Below are 12,586 nucleotides of genomic sequence, written 5' to 3'. Positions count from 1 at the left end.
TGACTGTATGAGGGTCCTTTCCACGTGGTGAAGATAGATGGGGTTCTTTATACTTTGGACATTGGTGGGCATTCACAGCTGTTTAATGTGGACAGACTCAAGCCTGCCCATGTGGATCCCGCTTCACCTCTTCAGTGCCCCAAGCCCAGACGGCGAGGGGGTCCACCTCAGGTGCATGCAGCTGGTGTTTCAGTTTCTGGCGACGGGTTCTGGGTGGCGGTGGGGGGGGTTGGTGTAGCAGCTGTCTAGTGGGCTGAGTGGGCAAGGTTCTTTGGCGGGTGCGTGAAATCATAAGGCAAAGAGCTGGGTACTCATCCATTTAATTGACAACCCTCGCGTGGTGCTGCGTGCCAAAGAATGGAACGCTGATCTGTGGATTCTCTTGCCGGAAGGTGCGGAACATTCACAGGGCTTAATTTAAACCTGTGGTCCCGTGGATCGGCAGCAAACTCATAATAATGTTCCACCTTGACCCATGGAGCCCGGGACAAGCTGTAAATAAAATAAGCCTGTATAGTTTGTATAAAGCAGTCTTTTGTTGACTAACCTGGTGTATGTGTGTTCCTTTAGTAGCTCTATCAAAGTAGCTGCTACATATATAAATATTTTGGATGATTATCCCACTTACAAGATACTTTTCATCCATCTCACACCCTGTGGGAAGAAACTATTCCCCAGCCTGGCAGTCCTGATTTTGATGATGGACGTGGTTAAAGATGCTGAGCACTGCATGGAAATGGTCTTTGTACAATTCCTTGAGCCCTATTTGAACAACACTCCCAGTAATGTCATCGTCAGAAGAAAAGGAGACCCCAGTGATCCTCACAACTCTTTGCATCATTCCTGTCTGATGTTTTACAGCTACTAGACCATCCAATGATGCAGCCAGACAGGAGAATCAACTGCGCTCCTGTGAAATTTCAGGATGAGAGCCGTTGGCCTTGACCTCCTCAGTCTCCTTTGGAAGTGTAGGCACTTCCTGACCAATAAGGAAGTGTGATTGTTTTGTGTATTAATACGTGTGCTGTATGGATGGGAATTTTACGTGATTGTATTGTCTATTCTTGCTCTTTAACAATCTTTAGTGGAAGAAGTATTCATTGTACTTTAGGATGTACAATCATGTACAGATTATCCTTAAATAGCCATTTGGCCCAGATGTCTATTCAGTCCAAGAATACTTTCGATCACAGGCAGATTTTGAACAATAACACCATTCATTCTGCAACAACTGCCGCTTAATTTTGCCAGTTGTTCAATGGCAAGCTATATAGGAAAAACACCATGTCGACTCTTCTACCTTAAAGGAGTAATTATATTCAAATGGGCAGTAGATCAAGAGATGGAGACAGTGAAATCAGACAGAGGTGAGTGGCTGCTTAAATTAGAAACATTCGTGTTCATGCTATAGAGTTTAAGGCTGCCCAGGAGGAATATAATGTGTTTTCTTTAAGATTGTTTACCCTCACCTTGGTGAAGGATGGGGCCAACAGAAATGTTGTTGGAAGGGTTCGAGAATTGATATGGTAGGCCACAGGAGGCTCAAGTTTAGATCCACAGAGCGCATGTGTTCAGCAAAATGGCCACCCAGTCTCTATTTGGACTTGCTGATATCGAGGTCAACTGAGTCAACCAAATGTAGGAGATTAAGTTGGATGGGGTGCATGTGAAACACTGCCTCAACTGGAAGGTCTGATTGTGGCCTTGGATGGAGGTGAGAGGATAGGAAGGGACAAGTTTGGCAATTTCTGCGGTTTCAATGGGAAGTGCATCAGGTGGTGGTGGGTGGAGAGGAAAGTGCCGTCGAGGGAGTCACAGAAAGATGTGCCCCTGTGAAAAGAGGATCTGAGTGGAGCAGGTTAGAGGATGGTGCTGAAGTTGGAAGTGTTCAAGGTTAACGTGTCAGATGTGGCAGCTGATGGGTGGTAAGTGAGAAACCTGAGGGATTCTGTCCTTGTTCGGCTGGAGAGGAAGTGGGGTAAGGGCAGAAAGAGAATTGGAGATACGGGTGCAGACTTTATCAAAGACAGTATGGAGAAAACTGCATTTATTGAAGAAATAAGACATTTTGGGTGTCCTGGAGTAGAAGACCTCATCTTGGGACTGTTACAGGCCCAGAGGACCCCAAATCCTAGCAGCAATAGGAAATCACCAAGACAAAGGGATACTTTAACAAATGTTGTTTTTAATTGTCCAGGCCTTCCAGCATTTGAAATCCTTCTGAGGTCCCCCTTATCCTTCTGTACTCCAACTAGTACAGTCGAAGAGTCGACAATTGTTCCTCATACACTAACCCTTTCATTCCTGATATCATTCCAGTAAATCATCTCTGGCCTTCTCCAACACCAGCACATCTTTTCTCAAATGCGGCACCCAAAACTCTAATTCTGATTGAAAGGAAAGGCACTTCTCCAACGACACAAACACAACAGTTAAATTATATTATGTTTTGTTGATATTTACAAAACATTATTGAAGAGTCAATTAATAATTTTCAAAAGATGCCGGGTCCCTTTTTTGGTCTATTATCATAACCTGAAGTTGCTGTGTTACGAGACCAGAGGATCCCAAAACACAGCAGCAATAGATATTCACCAAGACAAATGGTGACTAAAACAAAAGCTGATATTAATTATCTTTAAACATGAACACGATTTACACTTTAACTTATCACTATTTTAATACTTTAACTTAATTTACTTAACTTACCCCCCTTCTAATTCTAAGTGCACATGTGTGTAATGTGTGTGTAAGTTCAGAAAAGTTCTTTGGTTCACAGTCCAATCTCACTTCTCATTCCTCCAAGTCCACTTGTTGCAGTCCATTCATATACTGTGCACATAATTGAACATATATAAAGTTCACCAGGCTTTGGTGCTCGAAAGGTAAATGATTACCACTCAGGAAGGTTCTTGTTGGTTTTCGGAGAGAGGTGTGTTGTTCAGGGAAGTATTACGGTGTTTTTAACTCAACGTACTGTCAGAAATAAAACTTCTCACACATGAGTCTCTTTAAAACTGATGACACGACAAGCTTTATTTACAAGTCTGCAGAGGTGGACTCAACTGGCTTCTCACCAGTTAAGCCCCGATACATACAGTGCATTGATTTTTATACCCTTATTGTTTGCCCTTCCCCTTCTTATTAATACTGTTTTAATTGGTTAGTATTGCAAAAGCATTCTAAGTATAACTGCATTTTTAATTATCACGTTCGTTACGTACGCTGCGAACTCTACATACACTAAATTCTGTTTCTCACCCTTCTTATCAATCTTTTGTCTCCTGCATGTCTCTCACTATGACCATGAAAAGATATGTGTAAAAAAAACATATCCAGCTGAACCTTTTGTCCTTGGCTGCTAGTAAGCTCCCTGTCCGTTCTGGCTTCCCTTTTTATGATTAATCATCACATTTTAACTTAAGCCATTTTAACCTAAATTCTCTATATACAACAATCCACCCCTTTCTCTCTTTAAAATGTGTGTATTATATATATATGAATGGGGATTTTAACTCGGGGAAGAGAAACGTTTCATGATAAATTAATCTCGTGTTGAAGTAAAATTCTAACGGGGTCTCCCAGTCCCCCTGGTTGCATAGCCTGTTGGACCATGGAAATCACCAGGCTGCGTAGACAGGGAATAATACAGGGCAAAACAAGTAGGAGGAATAAAATACCTCCGATGACCCACAATAAGGTACGCCACCAGGTTCCTCCAAACCATTTGTCTATCTAATTTAATTTTGCAAAAGGATGTCAGGTTTGAACCGGTACATGGGACAAAGTACGAATATTATCAGCGATTTTTCGAATGGCTTGGCCATTATCATCAATCTGTAAGCAGCAGTTAGTCAAATTAAGCTTTCCACATACACCTCCTTCTGTGGCTAGGAGATAGTCTAGGGCCAGACGGTTCTGATATATATAGCAGAGCGCATTTGACCTTGTTGGGATGCAAGTAATTGCAGGGCTAGAGCTGTTTGATTTGTAACAATTTCAAGGACTGCTTGCAAGCGAATAATGCGATTTAACATATAAATAGGAGTACCAGCTCTTCAGCGCTTGACGTCCTGCTTTGCGGAAACTGCCAAAATGTTTGGCCTGGAAGTCAGCCTGAAGAAAACTGAGGTCCTCCATCAGCCAGCTCCCCACCATGACTACCAGCCCCCCCACATCTCCATCGGGCACACAAAACTCAAAACGGTCAACCAGTTTACCTATCTCGGCTGCACCATTTCATCAGATGCAAGGATCGACAATGAGATAGACAACAGACTCGCCAAGGCAAATAGCGCCTTTGGAAGACTACACAAAAGAGTCTGGAAAAACAACCAACTGAAAAACCTCACAAAGATAAGCGTATACAGAGCCGTTGTCATACCCACACTCCTGTTCGGCTCCGAATCATGGGTCCTCTACCGGCACCACCTACGGCTCCTAGAACGCTTCCACCAGCGTTGTCTCCGCTCCATCCTCAACATCCATTGGAGCGCTCACACCCCTAACGTCGAGGTACTCGAGATGGCAGAGGTCGACAGCATCGAGTCCACGCTGCTGAAGATCCAGCTGCGCTGGATGGGTCACGTCTCCAGAATGGAGGACCATCGCCTTCCCAAGATCGTATTATATGGCGAGCTCTCCACTGGCCACCGTGACAGAGGTGCACCAAGAAAAGGTACAAGGACTGCCTAAAGAAATCTCTTGGTGCCTGCCACATTGACCACCGCCAGTGGGCTGATAACGCCTCAAACCGTGCATCTTGGCGCCTCACAGTTTGGCGGGCAGCAGCCTCCTTTGAAGAAGACCGCAGAGCCCACCTCACTGACAAAAGGCAAAGGAGGAAAAACCCAACACCCAACCCCAACCAACCAATTTTCCCTTGCAACCGCTGCAATCGTGTCTGCCTGTCCCGCATCGGACTGGTCAGCCACAAACGAGCCTGCAGCTGACGTGGACTTTTTTACCCCCTCCATAAATCTTCGTCCGCGAAGCCAAGCCAAAGAAGGAGAAGAGGAGTACGATAACCCCAGGATCCATCTTGAGCCCATGTAGCGGGACCATAATATTGAATTATGCGTTCTGGAGGCCAATCATCTCCCCATTGTCCCAAATGTACCGTGCTAGAGCGGGGCTGACGGTGTAATGTATCAAAAATCTTCACTCCTAATTTATGACCGTGATCGTGGGGTAGGAGGAAAAATTCTGGGCGGATTATTCCTAGGAAACAAGTTCCACTCCACTGTAAGGGGAGACGAGTATAAGCTTTATTACCACATACCCAGAATAATCCATTTGGGGATACTCCATATCCCCGTTCCCAAACTCTTTTAAGAGTGGGGTTTGATTGGTATGGTCCTGTGATGGTGGAACTGGTACAATTCCAAAGCTGAATATTGCTATTAGACAGGGGTAGGCAATTAGTTTTAAAAACAGTGGATAAGAACCAAGTCAGGGGTTTAGGAAACCAAGTGAAATTACCAGGCGAAATGCGAATCCATACAGCCTTGCAGGGACTTTTTCCTACTGGGTATTTGCCGGTTCGTGAGAGACAATAAAAACCAGAGGGGACGTTAGAGAGAGACCAAGTTTCTCTTGATCTCGTTCGGTTAGTTGTCCAAATTCGGGAAATCATGGTTAATGAATTGAGGGACTCCCCCCACCAAGGCTATTGTTCTGACATCCGTGGACCCCCGCAGACCCAACAATTGGTTACATTAAAAGTTCCTGCAATTCTAGTTGCAAGATCAACAAAAAGGTTATCTCCCCCAACTGCGTGACCGAAACTTTCATGGTTATTTGGATGGACTCGAATTAAGTCCGGCTGTCTTAAAGGGGCAGGCACTTTTGAGTGTAGAGTGGAATTTCTTATTGGAACAGTACGCTGGTGTATGCAAAACCAGAGTCCATCAGGGCATGGTGGGCCTGAGTCACCCTTCCAACCGTTAAGAGGGAAAGGAGTGGTATTAGGAATCTGTATATAATGACCCATATTATTTCCTTCTTTTTCCACACAAGGGGTATATGGATGTTGGGTGGTATTTTCTGCCCAGCATTTCTCAGGAACTGAGGTATGGGAAATAAAATTACCCTCCTTTCTTCCCCAAGTGCGGTCCTGAAACAGGACCACTGTGTCTCTGCATTTCTTACATTTCACACCTGATAAAGACATAGGCAAACTAAGAAAAATCAAAGAACATAACAATAACATTGTGAATCAAGTCTTTCTGCGAAATCGCAAGGTAAGAGGTTTTTCTCCAGGAACACAAGTCCAATCTGAGTTAGTATCAGGGTCCTGAGGCGCCTCTACAGGTCCCTTAAATCTGGATGCGTGTGTCCACCCCTTCTCTCTTGTTCGTGCTGCAGCCTCTATAGTTAAGAGAACTTGGTATGGACCTTCCCACTGGGGCTGGAGTTTTTCAGTTTTCCAGGTCTTGATGAGAATCCAGTCTCCTGGTTCCACTTTGTGTAAAAAAAAAAGTCTAGAGGCGGTGTTTGTGCCAATAGTCCTCTCTTTCGTAAATCTGTAAGAGAGCGTGACAGTGCCTGTAAATAGTTCCTAACAAATATATCCCCTTCCCCCAAGGTGAGACACCCCTCAACTGTACTCCAGAAGGGAAGCCCAAACATCATTTCATAAGGGGACAACCCTACATCTTTTCGTGGGGCAGTACGAATTCTCAATAAAGCCAGGGGCAGACACTTTATCCAAGGCATTTTAGTTTCCACCATTAATTTTGTCAATTGCATTTTTAGGGTTCCATTCATACGTTCAACCCTCCCTGAGCTTTGTGGATGCCAAGGGGTATGCAATTTCCAAGAGACCTGTAATGCATTACAAATCAATTGCTGGATTTTTGAACAAAAATGTGGACCCCTGTCTGAGTCTATAGAATCCATTATACCATATCTGGGGATTATCTGCTCTAGGAGGAGGCGAGCTACTGTAGAGGCTGTAGCATTTACTGTTGGGAAGGCTTCCACCCATCGGGTAAAGTGATCTATTACCACCAACAGATACTTCCATCTTTGGACTTGAGGTAATTCTGTGAAGTCGATCTGGATACTTTGAAAAGGGCGTATGGCTAATGGTTGACCTCCCATGGTCCCTGTCCTCATTACCTTCTTATTAATTTTTGTGCATAGGTGACAGTTCTGCACCTCCTGTTGGGCCAAGGTGTAGATTCCCTTACACACATATTCTCGAAGCACTGTGTCACATAAGGCTTGGGTGTCCCAGTGGCTCTGATGATGCAGGTGTTTTAAAATATTGCAAGTTATTTCTTTATTTAGAACCATTCTTCCATCTGGTGTCTTCCATGTTCCATCAGGCAGCTGGTTGCGCCCAGCTGAGCCATGTCCTTTTCTTCCTTAGCAGTGAAAATGGGAGCCTTCTTTATGTCTTGTCTTATTGGGATTAAGGTCAGCAAACGGACTTCTTGTTGCATGGCTGCCCTTTTGGCTTCTTCATCAGCCAGTCTGTTTCCAATTGCTGTCGGGGTATCTCCCCTCTGATGGCTTGGTATGTAGACCACTGCTATTTCCTGGGGTAATGTCAAGGCTTCTAAAGTCAGAGTAATCATCTGTTCGTGTGCCAATTCCTTTCCTCTTGATATAATTAGACCACGCTCCTTCCAGATCTTACCAAAGGTATGCACTACCCCGTATGCGTATTTGGAATCAGTGTAAATCGTTCCAGTTTTCTCTGCCAGTATTCTGAGGGCTCTCTGCAAGGCATATAGTTCACAGGACTGTGCTGACCAGCTTCCGGGTAGTCTCGTGGATTCTACTACTTTCCAAGTATTTCCTTCTATTATAGCATACCCACTTCTTCTCATTCCGTCAACACATCTGGCGGAGCCGTCAATGTAGAATTCATATCCTTCTCCCAGAGGAGTATCGCAAAGGTCTTCTCGGGTCTTGGTCTGAAGATCCGTCAACTCGACACAGTCGTGCTCCACCTCTCTCTCTGTTTCACTGCCGTATAAAAACTGAGCTGGGTTGCAGCTATTAATCTTTGCAAACTGTAGATCTTCTCCGACCATTAAAATGGTTTCATACTTAAATATGCGAGAATCAGTCAGCCATCGATGGGCAGTTTGTGTTAATAAAACACTCACAGAATGGGAGGTGTACACAGTCATCTTTCCTCCAAAAGGTTCAGTCCCGATTGGCACAGTTATTACACTACTTCGTTCCGCTCCTGTGTCCACCATAAACACCACCTCTTCTCCCTTGGGACCAATTTTTAGTTTTACCAGGGGTTCCCTCTTATACTTGGTCCCCAACATTTGGAACCCCTGACCCCCCCTAATCTTCTTCCATAAGTTCGAGGGCACACAATTCCCTCTTGTATCGGGGGCATTCCCTCTTAAAGTGTCCTTCCTCATTGCAGTAATAGCACTTAACGAACCTCCGGGGTCTTCCCTCTCTTGGATATCTTGGATTGTTTAGAGGAAGGTTTTGTTTTCTTTCCCCTCTGGATTCGGCATTCATCTGTCGGATAGTCTGTACCATAACCTTTGTCGCCCTCTTTTGATCTTCTTCTTCTCTCTGCACATATACTTTTTGCGCCTTTTTTAATAGGTCGCTTAGGGGTTTTTCGCTCCAGTCCTCCTCCTTTTCTAGTTTCTTTCTAATGTCCTGCCATGATTTGGAAACAAATTCAATTTGAATAAGCTGTTCACCCATTGGTGTACTAGGGTCCACGCCCGCATACTGTTGGACATTCTTTCTCACCCTCTCCAAGAAATCAGTAGGGGACTCGTCTTTCCCCTGGTGGTTCCCAAATGCCTTGGTGAAATTGTGACCCTTTGGCACAGCCTCCCGTATCCCTTTAATTGTCCACTCTCTATATTGTCTCATACTTGCCAATCCCTCGGGTGTTCGTTTGTCCCACCTGGGTTCATTTAAGGGATATTTTTGTTCATGGGGTCTGGGGTCCCCAGGTTGTTCATATTCCCACATGAGGAGGGCAGCCCGTCGAATCATCTGCCTCTCCTGGGGTGAGAATAATGTTCCCATTATTGCCTGCATCTCTTCCCACGTATATGTGTTTGGTCCCAGGAATTGGTCGAGCTGTTCGGCCAGTCCTATAGGATCTTCCAATAACTTTTTCATTTCTTTCTTAAATCCCCGCACCTCTGTACTAGTTAGGGGAACATTCACATATCCCGTTCCCCCTCCCGGTCCTCCCATAGGAACTTCCCTCAGGGGATTTAGACTTACTGAAAACTTTGATGGTCCTGGACCAGTCTGGGATCTTGTCCAGGGTCGGTTTACCGGTGGAAGTTTAGGGTCCGACTCCCTTAATTCATTCTTTTTTTCCCGGCCCCTTTCGGGGCAATCAGATTCATCACCTTTCCCCTCCGGTAATGAGCTTTCCTCGGGCGCAGTAGGCACCGGGGGAATATAAGGAGGGGGAAGGTTGTCCAGAGGTTCCCACTTCTTTTCTCCCGCTACCCTCAATTTAAAACATTTTGTTAAGGATCCTGGCCAGGGAACCCAACAAAATGCATACGCTGACTCTTCTTGATTCACATTTGGTCTCAAATTTACATATATGTTTAATGCTTGTCTAACCCAATCCTCATCAGATCCAAATTTCGGCCACCAGACCGAGGAACCTTTAATAGGTTGTTTCGACCAAAGGAGACAATATTGAACCATCTTTTTCTTGTTTTTGTCTCGATATCTTTTACTATCCCAATTTTCAAACATTCTCCCCAAAGAGCTGTCAAGGGGAACTCCCAGGAATTGTCCTGAATTTTCAGACGAACCCTTAGATTTTGATCCTCCCATTTTCCCACCTAGATCCGTTTATCGTTGCTGAGGACCCTCTCGTTCTGGACCCTACTCCCTTCTTCTCAGACGCCTCGTCGGAGGTACTGTCCCTCCTTCGGTTACCGCTGAGGTTTCCCTGGGGTCGACCCCTCTCTTCTCGGCACTTCGTCGGAGGTGCTGTCCCTCCTTCGGTTACCGCCGAGGTTTCCCTGGGGTCTATCCTAGAGTCCCACGACAGGGTCCTCACGCCACGACAAAAGCTCTATACCTGATCTATTACGTTAGGTTTTTTTTTATCCAAACAGGTGTATCCCGTTACACCTGTTACCCAATCCCCACACCACAATCGTAAGTCGTCACTTACCGGTGTCTTCCCGGGGATTGAACCGTCACCCTTCTCCTCTCCGTCTTGTCGTGTCACCTTGTCCGGATACCACTCGCTCAAGCCGCCCGAAGCGACGAGCAAGGGACTAGGAGCCGCTGAACTCAGCGGGGTGCACCACCTCCGATGTCCCTCTTCTCGCCCCCCCTCACGGCCAGAGTGTAGATCCCGGACAAGCCCCCATTTGTCAGAAATAAAACTTCTCACACATGAGTCTCTTTAAAACTGATGACACGACAAGCTTTATTTACAAGTCTGCAGAGTTGGACTCAACTGGCTTCTCACCAGTTAAGCCCCGATACATACAGTGCATTGATTTTTATACCCTTGTTGTTTGCCCTTCCCCTTCTTATTAATACTGTTTTAATTGGTTAGTATTGCAAAAGCATTCTAAGTACAACTGCATTTTTAATTATCACGTTCGTTACGTACACTGCGAACTCTACATACACTAAATTCTGTTTCTCACCCTTCTTATCAATCTTTTGTCTCCTGCATGTCTCTCACTATGACCATGAAAAGATATGTTTAAAAAAACATATCCAGCTGAACCTTTTGTCCTTGGCTGCTAGTAAGCTCCCTGTCCGTTCTGGCTTCCCTTTTTATGATTAATCATCACATTTTAACTTAAGCCATTTTAACCTAAATTCTCTATCTCTAACAATGTAGTTTATGGTGTGAAAAATAAAAATTTAAAAAAAAACAATCTTAAATGGTATAATGTCATATATAGGATCATGTGAGTTGATTGGGAATAATTCAATTTTATGAAAATGTAGATTCAGAGGAAAGTTTAGTGGTGATAACAGAGGCCAGATGTTATTTTCCACAGAGTGTGGTGGGTGCCTGGAATGCATTGCCAAGGGTGGTGATGGAGGCTGGAACAAGAGGGACATTCAAAAGACAACATGGAATGTCAGGGAAGTTCTAATTTATTCATCACAATCCCATCTGAAATCACCATTATTGATGGATTGCGATGAAGGCCTTTGGTCATCCTGATGAGTTCTAGAACATTCCATTCTGTTATAAACAGGGTGAATGCGATGTTGGGATTCATTCCCAGAGGGACAGCAGGCAAGAGCAGGGGTGTGATGTTGAGACTCCATCAAGCTCAGGTAAGGCCTCTCTTGGAGTATTGGGGACAGTTTTGATGCCTTATTTGAGAAACAAAGTGCTGGCTTCGGAGAGGGTTGAGAGAAGATTTACTGGAATGAGACCAGGATTGAAAGGGTTAACATATGAGGAATGGTTTTCAGCTGGAGTACAGAGGATGAGGGGAAACATATCGAGGCAGTTCAAATGCTAAAGGCCTGGCCAGAGTAAATGGGGAAAGGATGTTTCCCATGGCCTGGATTTTAGGACGAGGGTATAATTTCTGGAGAAAAGATGCCAATTTAAAAGAGAGATTCAGAAAAATTTCTTTCGCCAGAGGTTCATGATCTGTGGAGCTTGATCCCACAGGCGGCTGTGGAAGCGAGGTCTTTGGGAGTATTTAAGGCAGAGATTGCTATGCTTTGTATTAGTCTGGGAATCTTGGTTTACAGGGAAGAAGCCAGGGAATTTGTTAAATATTCGACCAGCAGCAATAGAAATTCACAAAGGCAAGGGTATCTTCACAACATTCATTTATTTATTAATAATCTCTTACTTCACTTGAAACTTAAATCTAACTTATCCACATGATGTGCAAATGTGTGTGCATGTGCGCATGGGGCAAAACCCAAACTATTAAATTATAAGCTTAATTCTGAAGAGTTGATTTTAATGTTCAGTCTCAGAAATTTTTGTGTTGAAAATAGTCTTTACTGCTGTTCAAAAGCAATTATGGAGGAAGCGTGAGCCATCAGACCTCAAAACTCACAAATTTCTTGTCAAGTTGTTTCCAAAGAATTGTTTCTTCATATGACTGATTTTCCACTCTTGCATGGAAATTTCAGGACGTTTTTCTTCCCCAATGATTTAAAAAACCCAAGCAAGGGTTACACGAAGTCCCATGAAGAAACAGACGCAATAGAACTACCCTTGTATCATTGTGCCTCCTGTGAGGTTCAAAAATCCCAACAGAACCACAAAGTACAAGACATGGCTTTAATTCGAGTCACACCAGCGGGAATAAGTAGTATTAATGTCAGGTGGACAGTGTCACCTGGCTAATACAAGGATCTCATTGGAATTTTACCATGGGGAGGTACAATATTTAAGGCATATTCTTGAAATCAAATTTGATGGACATCCCTTTAAACTTGTTTGAGGTACATTGTTTCATGTCTCAGCTTTTCACATTTCTGGATGCACTTTCTTAAGAAATGGAAATGATAGACGTCAAACAAGACTTCACATGAACAAGTCAACTCGAATAGATGTCATTTCTCATGTACAAATGAGTTGCTGTCTGAGATGCTGGATTCCAATCAGTTT

At 44.2% G+C, this 12,586-nt stretch overlaps 1 long non-coding RNA gene across 1 annotated transcript; it reads right to left on the bottom strand.

The window, feature by feature from the left end:
* Positions 1-5,245: 5,245 nt before the first annotated feature.
* On the bottom strand, positions 5,246-11,070 carry LOC138750355 (uncharacterized). The gene is made up of 2 exons (XR_011349281.1): positions 10,148-11,070; positions 5,246-6,524 (listed from the first exon to the last, which is right to left on the bottom strand). It is a non-coding gene; the product is annotated as an uncharacterized lncRNA (long non-coding RNA).
* Between the last annotated feature and the right edge of the window lie 1,516 nt (positions 11,071-12,586).

This window comes from Narcine bancroftii, unplaced genomic scaffold (genome assembly GCF_036971445.1).
Source record: "Narcine bancroftii isolate sNarBan1 unplaced genomic scaffold, sNarBan1.hap1 Scaffold_122, whole genome shotgun sequence".
NCBI classification, from domain to species: Eukaryota; Metazoa; Chordata; class Chondrichthyes; order Torpediniformes; family Narcinidae; genus Narcine; species Narcine bancroftii.
This window is presented reverse-complemented; position numbering and strand designations above follow the sequence as displayed.